Consider the following 11592-nt stretch of genomic DNA (forward strand, 5'->3'; position numbering starts at 1 on the left):
GCAGCCACTGGACAAGTCGTCAATACAGTACTTACGGTCGAGCGGGAAGAAAAAGGAAAAGCCTACAAAGTTCAGCGCCCAGTATACTATGTCTCTGAAGTTTTGACTCCATCAAAGCAAAGATATCCACATTATCAGAAGCTTGTTTATGAGATTTATATGACCACGAAGAAGGTTGCACATTACTTCTCTGATCACTCCATTACAGTCGTCAGCGACGCTCAATTATCAGAGATTCTGAACAATAGAGATGCAACTGGTCAAGTGGCAAAGTGGGCGATTGAACTCCTTCCCTTAGATATCAAGTTCGAGGCAAAGAAAGCTATCAAGTCCGAAGCAATAGCGGATTTCCTCACCGGGTGGATTGAACAACAACTATCGACTCAAGTTCACTCGGAGCACTAGACCTTGTTCTTTGATGGCTCCAAGATGCTGAATGGTTCCGGTGCTGGGGTGGTACTGGTATCCCCCGAGGAGACAAGCTCAGATATGTTCTCCAGATTCACTTTGATTCCTCCAATAACGAAGCAGAATATGACGCACTCTTGTATGGGTTGCGTATGGCCATCTCACTCGGCGTCCGTCGCCTCATGGTTTATGGCGACTCAGATTTGGTAGTCAATCAATTGATGAAATAGTGGGACGTCAGAAGCCCAGCCATGACTGGTTACTGCAACGCGGTGAGGAAGTTGGAAAAGAAGTTTGAGGGGTTAGAGCTCCATCATGTACCCTGACTGAAAAATCAAGCAGCAGATGATTTAGCAAAGATAGGATCCAAGAGAGAAGCTATTCCCAGTAATGTGTTCCTGGAGCATATTCATGCACCTTAAGTTCAAGAAGATTCCTTCGGTGAAGAGCCCCCGCAGCCTAAGAGTGCCACAGATCCGACTGAAGTCGAGGTCCCAGCCGTGGTCGACTTGATCATGGAGGTGTTGGTCATCACTCCCGATTGGACAGTGCCATACATTGCATATATCCTTAGGAAAGAGCTCCCAGAGGATGAAGAAGAGGCTCGACAGATCGTCCGTCGATCCAAGGCCTTTACCGTAATAAGAGGACAACTGTTCAGAGAAAGTGCAACTGGGGTCAGCCAGAAATGCATAACACCAGAAGAAGGTCGAGTGATGCTCCACGACATCCATTCGGGGACCTGTGGTCACCATGCGTCCTCTCGGACCATTGTGGCTAAAGCATACCGAGCTAGATTTTATTGGCCACGAGCAAATGAAATGGCGAAAGATATGGTCGACAGATGTGAAGGCTGCCAGTTCTACTCCAATATGTTGCACAAACCTGCATCAGTCCTGAAGACCATTCCACTCATCTGGCCCTTTGCTGTTTGGGGATTGGACATGGTTGGTCCACTGAGGACTGGTAGGAGTGGCTTCACTCATGTGCTTGTAGCAGTCGACAAGTTTACCAAATGGATCGAAGCCAAGCCTATTAAGAATCTTGAAGCTAGTACTGCTGTCAGCTTCATCAGAGAGTTGACATTCAGATATGGGGTTCCGCACAGCATCATCACTGACAACTGATCGAACTTCGATTCTGATGAGTTCAGAACCTTCTGCGCCTCACAAGGCACATGAGTCGACTATGCTTCAGTCGCCCATCCCCAGTCGAATGGACAAGCAGAAAGAGCAAATGGCCTGATTCTCAAAGGACTGAAACCTCGACTGATGCGAGATCTCAAGCACGCAGCGGGCGCTTGGGTTGATGAAGTTCCATCGGTTCTTTGGGGATTGAGGACAACTCCCAATTGGTCGACTGGCCGAACTCCATTCTTCTTGGTCTATGGGGATGAAGCTGTTCTACCGAGTGACTTGCTTCATAATGCACCACGAGTTGAGCTCTTCTCTGAAGATGAAGCAGAACAAGCTCGACAAGACGCAGTCGACCTCCTAGAGGAGGAAAGAGAGATGATCTTGATCCAGTCGACCATTTATCAGCAAGACTTGCGACGATTCCATGCTAGACACGTGAAGAGTCGAGCCTTTCAAGAGGGTGACTTGGTTCTTCGAGTGGATCAGCAGAAACCACACAAGCTCGCCCCGGCTTGGGAAGGTCCCTTCGTTGTCACCAGAGTGCTCCACAACGGAGCATACCACCTTTACAATGTCGAGCATAATAAGGATGAGCCACGGGCTTGGAATGCGGAGCTGCTCCGCCCCTTTTATACTTAAGTACTCGTTCGAATAAAATGTAATAAGAAATACCCTTGTAATTTGTTTATCAAAGACAAGAGCTTTACAGTCCTCTTGAACAATTGTTGTTGCTTTTATTTGCGTCTGAAATCCCCCAGTGGGTGACTTAGCTGCGAATCCGTTTTGCCTAATTCAAAAGAAAATCCTACCGAGTGGTGAGCAAGCCTCTCACCAGGGGGCTTAGCTGCGAATCCGTTTCGCCTAAGTTTAAAAAATCCTACCGAGTGGTGAGCAAGCCTCTCACTCGGGGGCTTAGTTGCAGTCCAATACTTGCCTAATTTTGTAAAATCCTACCGAGTGGTGAGAAACCCTCCCACTCAGGGGCTTAGCTGCAGTCCAGTACTCGCCTAAGTTTGTCAAATCCTACTGAGTGGTGAGCAACCCTCCCACTCGGAGGCTTAGCTACAGTCCAGTACTCGCCTAAGTTTAAAAAATCCTATCGAGTGGGAGAGCAACCCTCCCACTCGGAGGCTTAGCTGCAGCCCAGTACTCGCCTAAGTTTAAAAAATCCTACCGAGTGGTGAGAAACCCTCCCACTCGGAGGCTTAGCTGCAGTCCAGTACTCGCCTAAGTTTAAAAAATCCTACCGAGTGGTGAGCAACCCTCCCACTCGGAGGCTTAGCTGTAGTCCAGTACTCGCCTAAGTTTAAAAAATCCTACCAAGTGGTGAGCGACCCTCCCACTCGGAGGCTTAGCTGCAGTCCAGTACTCGCCTAAGTTTAAAAAATCCTACCGAGTGGTGATCAACCCTCCCACTCGGAGGCTTAGCTTTAGTCCAGTATTCGCCTAAGGTTTAAAATCTGTCCCTAGCTGCAAGGACGACGAGGTGCAGGTCGACCGCGGCCTCCTACTCCGAGCTATGCCACAAGTACAATGTACACTCCATCCCCATCCGCAAGGACGATGAGGTGCAGGTCGACCGCGGCCTTCTACTCCGAGCTACGCCACAAGTGCAACGTACGCTCCATCCCCATCCGCAAGGACGACGAGGTGCAGGTCGACCGCAGCCTTCTTCTCCGAGCTACGCCAAAAATACAACGTGCGCCCCATCCCTGCCCACAGGGACGACGAGGCGCAGGTCGATTGGACTCTCCACTTCAAGGCTACATCCCAAAAAGAAAATTCCATGCGAAGGCAAATACGAACATATTCAGAAATAAGCCACGTTCAGATAGATCCTAAAAATTCTAGGCGATGGATCAAAAGTATTCGAGCATCAAGCCCAAAAGAGTTTAATGGTTACAGCAACCACTCGGCATCCCGAGGCAAATTTAAGGCAAGTTTAAATCTCAAAGTTTGTTCATTCGGTAGGAGGAGGGCTGGCAGGTTCAACGAATTCGTCCAAGTCGATTCCATCTACAATCCGAGTGGCAGCGGCTATGAAAGTCTCCATGAAGGACTGGAAATCGTGTCTTTTGGTGTTGGCGACCTTGATCGCCGCCAGCTTATCTTTGCGGGCTTCCTTGCAGTGGACTCTTACCAAGGAGAATGCCATGTCAGCACCACACCGGGAAGAGGACTTCTTCCATTCTTGCACTCGACCAGGGACCTCGTTGAGGCGAGTCATCAGAGACTCGAGGTCATTTTGAAGCGTCGCCCTTGGCCAGAGTGATGAGTCGATCCGTGAAATTGCCACCTTCAGACGAGCGAGGTAATTTGTCACACTGGCGACATGAGATTCCAGTCGAAGCACATTCATGGCAGCGTCGTCACCGACTGGAGAAGAAATAGGGTCCAAACCCGTCTCGATCCGTCCAGTCTCCTCGTCAAAGTTTTGGCAGAATTCTGTAGTCAAGGAGTTAGTTCGTCGACTCGACTGGACTAACTTGCAAGCAGTAAAGAAGTCGGATTAAGAAGAGTACCTTCCAGCATAAGAAAGAGCTTCTTGGCAAGAGTTCGCAGATAAGCTTCCACGTCATTTCTCTTACGAGCCGTGGATTCCAGCTTCTCATTCAGAGCCATCTTATCCTTCTTCAGACGAGTTACCTCTCGGTTGGATTCAATGAGAGAGGACTTCAGCTTGCTTACTTCTTCTTCCAGCACTCCGACCGAAGCCAGCTTCTGTTCTGCAAGGGCAGTCTTATCTTAAGCGTCCTTCTGCGCAGCTGCAAGGTCCAAGTCCTTCTCCAGAGCCAACCTCATTTTCTCTGCAAAATAAGCAATTGGATCAAACAAGAGATAGAAGAAATATTTTAAAGGACGATCGACGTGAACAGTCAACAGGCAGTTACCTTCCATACCAGCAGCTTCATCTTGAGCTTTCTTCAACTTTTGTTGGGCCGGCTCCAAGTCAAAGTTGAGTTGCCTCTGCTTCTCCTCAAATTCGGCGAACTTAGAAATGAGAGTACAAGATTTCTGCAGAAGGTAAAAGACATGTCAATCGACAAGATCAAAAATTATTTACTTCCGAGTGAATAAAACTTAAAAGTTTACTCAGACCCCAGCCGACTGCCCGCAGTCGACCGCGGTCTCGGGGACTACACCCAGCGGGTGCACTTGGCATGCCCCCACTGATTCAGACCCCACTCGACCGGTCCGCCTAGGTAGAGTAGAAAAGATAAGAAAGAGAGAACTATTCAGACCCCGGCCGACTGCCAGCAGTCGACCGCAGTCTCGTGGACTACACCTAGTGGGTGCACTTGACGTGCCCCCACTGGTTCAGATCCCACTCGGCTGGTCCGCCCAGGTCGAGTGGAAGAAAGGAAAGTGAAAAGTACTCAGACCCCAGTCGACTGCTCGCAGTCGACTGCGGTCTCGGGGACTACACCTAGTGGGTGCACTTAGCGTGCCCCCACCGGTTCAGATCCCACTCGCCCAGGCCAAGTGGAAGAGCGCAAATACTAAAGACAACAAAACACCCAGTGGGTGTACAGATTCGACGCAAACAATAAGAGATTGTATGAAAGAAAATATTTCAGGTAGCATATCCTAATAGAACAAGGTCAGTCGAAAGCCAACTTACCTAGACATTGGCCCGAAGAGCCGCGCTGGCATCGTAAGCAGCCTGGTTGTTCTCGTGCACCGTCTTCATCCGCTCCATCATCATGTTAGCCTGACGGATAGCCTCCGCAGCGGCGTCCGACTGGCTTTCCGGAACATGATAGTTGGTGAAGAAAGGGGTAGACGGCCCAGATGCGGCAGCTTGGAGCTCCGAGGCATGTGGTTGGGCGGCTGAAGGAAACACTGGTACAATCAACGGTGTAGGGCGCTCACTAGACAATGGGACATCAAAAGTTACAGAGGCCCCGCCTGCATCTTCAGGTTGTTCGACAGTTGGTTCCGTTGTTAGTCCTGGCTGAGATGTCTTACCAGCCGCTACTTTTTTGTTCTTTCTGGGCCTCGGGGCCACATCTTCATCATCATCCAGAAGCTCGATAACGTTGGGTGGGGCTGCAAATAAATCAGTCGACCCCAAGTGAATCGCCAGAATTTGATCGACCAAATAATCAAGAACAAGATCATGAGAATTTTACCTGGGTTGGAGGTAACCGCGTCTTCCATTTCCTCGTCTCGGTATTGGCGGGAAGAAGTTCCAGATGTAGTAGCACTGCAAAAGTCAACTTTCAGTTGGTTATGTTCTGTTGCTCGAGTCGACCAAAAGATCGGGTCAGATGATTACCCGGAGATGGTGGGAATGGTCACTTTGATTCTGGGCAAAGCCTTCGGCGGTTTGGAGGATGTGGCCTTCAATGGTTTCGGCGCAGAAGGCGGCGCAGTCTTGAGCTGTTTCGGTCCCTTCTCAGTCGGCACCGAAGAAGACGTCCGAGGGCGCTTTGAAGACTGCCCAGTCGGTGCGGCCACCAGGTCAGGGGTGCTTGCTGGGTTGTGAGCGTGCTTGGACCTCCTTTCTCTGCGAGGAGGCGAGTCGACCTCTTCTTTGTCACTCGGGTCGTCGCTCTCCTCGTCCTCCTTTACATCTGAGTGCCACTCGCCACTCTCGCTCCCGCTCGCCTCTTCCTCGACATTTTGCTCCTGCACTCCATTGGGCATCGAGTACATATCAATAAGAGCCTGAAAAGACAATGAACAAAAGAAAGACAGTCGACCGTCAACAAGATGTTACATAGTAAATCAAGAAGACACTCGGCAATGCAGAATCGTACCTATTCCGGTTGGCGCAAATGGTCGAATGGAACCATCCTCCTGGACCCCCGGGGATTATCCTTGTTGCCGGTAATACCTCTCAGCCACTTCTCCACTGTGTCCTCACTAACATCCTTCGGGTGGATCCGAGTGGAATCCTCGAGTCTCGAGTACATCCACATTGGATGGTCACGAGCTTAGAGTGGTTGAATGTGTCGACTGAGGAAGACCTCCAGCGGGTCCATACCAGTCACTCCGTCGCGGACAAGTTGGACGACCCGCTCGACCAACACCTTCAGCTGCGCCTTCTCTTCCGGGATCACTCTCAAGGAGGAGGGCTTCTCCACTCGAGCCATGGAAAAGGGGGGAAGTCCAGTCGATTGACCGGAGGTCGGCTGGTCCTTGTAGTAAAACCAGGTCGACTGCCAGCCCCGGACCGAGTCAGGAAGGATCATAGCTGGGAAGGTGCTCTTGTTCCTCATTTGGATTCAAAGACCCCCGGACATCTGTATCACGTGCGTCCTCTCGTCACTCGGGTTGGCCTTCTTGACCGTCTGGGAGCGACATGTGAATATGTGCTTGAAGAGACCCAGTGTGGTCGGCAACCCAAGAAATTCTTGCACATAGACATGAAAGCAACGAGGTACACGATGGTGTTTGGAGAAAAGTGGTGGAGTTGAGCCCCGAAGAAGTTCAAGAAACCGCGAAAGAAAGGGTGGAGAGGCAAAGAAAACCCACGGTCGATGTGAGTGGTGAGGAGGACGCACTCACCCTCCTGCGGCTGCGGCTCGGTCTCGTTCCCCGGGAGCCGCGCCGATTCGTGGGGGATCAGTCCCCCCTCAACCAGGTCATCAATGTCATCTTGACTGATTGTCGAGCGGATCCAGTCGCCCTGGATCCAGCCAGGCGGCAGGCCGGACCTCGACGAAGATCCGCCCCGGCTGGTCTTCTTCCCTTTCGCCTTCGCCGTCACCTTCTTCGCACGCTCCAACGCCACCGTCTTCTCCTTCCCCATGGCAGCAAATCGAGTTCGAGCGGGGCGGCGACGCCGAGAGCAGAAGCAGGCGCAGCGGAGGAATCTGAGGAGGAGGAAGAAGAATGGGGGCGCACTGTTCAAAGGCCCCGGTCCGGCGCCTTATATAGGGTCGCTATCGAGTGACTGACTTGTAGGCCCGGACGATCTTATCAAATCCCGCAACAGTCGCGCGTGCGATACGTGACAAAAAAGGTGGCGCAGAAATCAAGGCGGCCTGCCTAATGCGTCCCGATTACTGCGGCCTCCCCCGCCCGACGCGCTTCCCAAAATTCAAATCCAGCGAAATCCGCAGGCGGCAGAACAACCCTTCAGACGGAAGATTTTTTCCATATCAACAGTCGAAACTTAACAACGAAAGTTCAGTCGACAAAACCAAGAATGGATCAAGGCGACTGAACAAGTAGTTGAAGCCATCATGAAAGTTCATTCGACCTCTGGGCGAGACACTCTCAAAGCACAAAAGCTGAATCGGAAGGATCATGAACTCCTTCTCCACTCGAACCCTGAACCATTCAGGGGCTAATGATGAAGCTAAGTACCTAGGGTAGGGTCATAGACCTGACCTAGACATCCCCCCCTAGGACAGCACTCTAAAGCCAAGATCATCCAAAGGGTACCATCATCCACTCGACCGGAAACGTTCCACTCGGAAGAATCGATGTCACTCGACCGTCACAGAAGTCACTCGACGGGCAGAAGAGCTAAAGCCACTCTACATATGCAACGGTCGATTATTTACTTATAGACTTAATTGACATTTACAACACTTTAATGTGGGCGTTACCAGTAATGTTCTCTCTTCAATGTACCTTAAACCCTCTGTGTCGTGGGGTGGCTGGGGTCTTGGCGCACTCTATATAAGCCACCCCCTCCACAGGCACAAGGGTTCGCACCCCCTGTATCACACACGCATATAATCCAGTTGACCGCCTCCGGTCTCTGAGACATAGGGTTGTTACTTCCTCTAAGAAGGGCCTGAACTCGTAAAACTCACGTGTACAACTCCTCCATAGCTAGGATCTTGCCTCTACATCCCTACCCCCCATTCTACTTTCAGACTTAGAACCATGACATCAAGATCTGAGCACGATGAGACGCGATGCACGACGGTGGCTGGCCACCGCAAATTTCCAACACCTCGCTCGATCGGGACCGTGGATCTGAGCGAACCCGGTCAATCTTTTACCCGTACAAACCAATCGACGCGGACACAGATGGAGAAGGAGTTAAGGGCGTGTTTGGTTCAAGTTGTGAATAGTTCCTACATCGCATACACTTCTCAACCCAGCCTGGTTGAGCAAAAACATGCACTAATACACCATCTGCAAGTTCTTTGGTTGACTCTATCTAGTGTCCCTGCATTAGGTAATACGCAAATGCACTTTATTTGGTTGCCTGCATTGGCCCAAACGGCACATGAACACGGCGTTTGGTTGCATACTACGTACATTTTATGCTTACCTTGTACCCTAGTTGGTGAGCTTACCCACAATGATTACACCTAGCACACCAATGCCACAACACAGTAATGGCGATGAACTGAGCGAAGATGATGAAGTTCTTCAACTTCAGCCCAAACTGACGATCCACCTTGACACCTCCAACCTTGCCACTGTCAACACTACTGTCTCCATGCTTTCGCACCCAGTTGGAGTAAGCTTGTTCTGCTGCCTGCCTATTCTTGAACCTTCGATGGCTGTTGTTGTTATGCGATGCCACTTGTGCACTGACTTCTTCCCATGAACTGTAAACCCCTGAAGCCTTACCAATGAACACAGCATACCACTTACGCTAGCAATGCACAAGAGCAAGAGTTGAAGCAGCAAATAAATGGAGAACACAAGTAGCAAGCAAAGTAGCACACAAACAACAATGGAGCAGAAGAGAAGAAGTAAAGCATGCATGATCATACGGCATAGCAAGTTCTACCTAACACTACATTGGTGTTAACCTATCACCACATCCAAAAGAGGGTGTCGTCCTACCACCGCAAGTTCACTATCAGCGTGAGGGGTTAGTATATACCAGCTCACCAAAATATATAGACCATCAAATAGTTTTTCAGCCCTAGCTACACAAAATGTACGTCGTAATCGTCATCGTTATCGTCGTCGCCACCGCCATCACTGTCAGGGATCATGCACGCTCACAGGCAGCACTACTCTAGTAGTAGTGCTTGCCCAACCAGCTCCTGAGCCACAGCACCCTATGAGCATCTGCCATGGCAATGAACCCAACACCCTGGGCCTTGTTGTCAAGCAGGTGGCTGAGAGCTGCCATGAGAGCCTCGTCGCTGAAGCCACCTTGGGTCATGACAGCACCATACAGGTCAGGGTGGACGTCGAGGGGCTTGCACTCCCTGATGGTTGTTGCCACCTCCTTCACCGCCTCAGTCATGCTGCAAAAGACATTGATCTCCTCCTCCATCAGGCCTCCTCTCTTCCTTTTCCTATCATGGACGGGGTCAAATGGCTTGTTGAAGGGCTACACGAAGAGCTTGTCAGGGCCATCAAGGACCTCGACGTCCGGGGTCCCAGGGAAGTTTGGCATGGGAGAACCAAGAGGCTCCTCCGAGCCCATGGCATGCTTCCCAGTTGCCAACCCGAAAGAGAAGATGTGCTGCATCTGGCTGTAGTTATCTGTGGATGTGTTGAGGAACTCAGCGTCCCTTGGGTGGTCCTAAGAATTAAACACAAGTGTTGTTAGTTGCGATTAGGAGTAGGCAATGGTGGACTGTATGAAAAGGAAGAGGGCTGTGAGCTAACCGCGACATGGCCGGGCTCTGCCTCCAGAACTATGGAGCAAGTGTTCTCATCCCATGACGCGCCGCTAAGGTCTCTCAGTTTGGGCACTTGGATCCATCGACCTCTCCACTTCCTCAGGTGGTTGTACACCTAGGTGGCAGACACCTCCATACCACAGAACTCGAACACCTGCTTCGCAACGGTGTTCAAGTGCACCTCCTTGAAGCCCTTGTCAGCCCTAACTCCACTAGAGATGAGCTCACACATCTTGTTCAGCACGAACTGTTAGGGAACATAGTAATTTCAAAAAAATGGTGACGCATAGCAACGAGAGGGGAGAGTGTTTTCCACGTACCCTCGTAGACCGTTCGCGGAAGCGTTATATCAACGCGGTTGATGTAGTCGTACGTCTTCACGATCCGACCGATCCAAGTACCGAAAGCACGGCACCTCCGAGTTCTGCACACGTTTGGCTCGGTGACATCCTCGCCTTATCGATCCAGCAAGAGGGGCGAAGTAGTAGATGAGTTCTGGCAGCACGACGGCGTGGTGACGGTGTTGGTGAAGAACAATCTCCCCAGGGCTTCGCCTAAGCACTACGAAAACTATGGCGGAGGATAAACTAGAGGGGAAAGGGTTGCCGGCACACGGCTTGGTGTTTCTTGATGTGTCTTGACTGCTAGACCTACCCCTCTATTTATATGTTGAGCCTTGGGGTCGAAACTTGGAGTAAAAGCCTTCACAAAGTCGGTTTCACCCGAAAGGCAAGAGTCCTTCTCGGACTCCACGGCCAGACGCCGGGGTTCCCGGCGTCTGGACCCAGACGCCAGGGACCCTGGCGTCTGGCCCCTGGACTCCGCAAAACTTCCTTTTGCGCTTTCCAAAAACCTTGTGGGCTTTCACCTTTGGCCCAAATAAAGTGTTCTCATACCCAAACATTTCGGGAAACATCCGGAACCCCTTCCGGTGAATTCCGGAACCCTTCCAGAGTCCAAACACTATTATCCCATATGTCAATCTTTATCTCCGGACCATTCCGGAGTTCCTCGTCATGTCTATGATCTTATCCGGAACTCCGAACAACATTCGGTCACCAACATACATAACTCATAGTACTATATCGTCAATGAACGTTAAGCGTGCGGACCCTACGGGTTCGAGAGCTATGTAGACATGACCGAGACACCTCTCTGGTCAATAACCAATAGCGGGACCTGGATACCCATATTGGCTCCTACATATTCTACGAAGATCTTTATCGGTCACACCGCATAACAACATACGATGTTCCCTTTGTCATCGGTTTGTTACGTGCCCGAGATTCGATCGTCGGTATCTCAATCCCTAGTTCAATCTCGTTACCAGCAAGTCTCTTTACTCGTTCCATAATACATCATCCCGCAACTAACTCATTAGTTGCAATGCTTGCAAGGCTTATTGTGATGTGCATTACCGAGTGGGCCCAGAGATACCTCTCCGACAATCGGAGTGACAAATACTAATCTCGAAATACGCCAACCCAACA

This window comes from Triticum urartu, chromosome 2, assembly GCF_003073215.2.
Source record: "Triticum urartu cultivar G1812 chromosome 2, Tu2.1, whole genome shotgun sequence".
Lineage (NCBI taxonomy): Eukaryota > Viridiplantae > Streptophyta > Magnoliopsida > Poales > Poaceae > Triticum > Triticum urartu.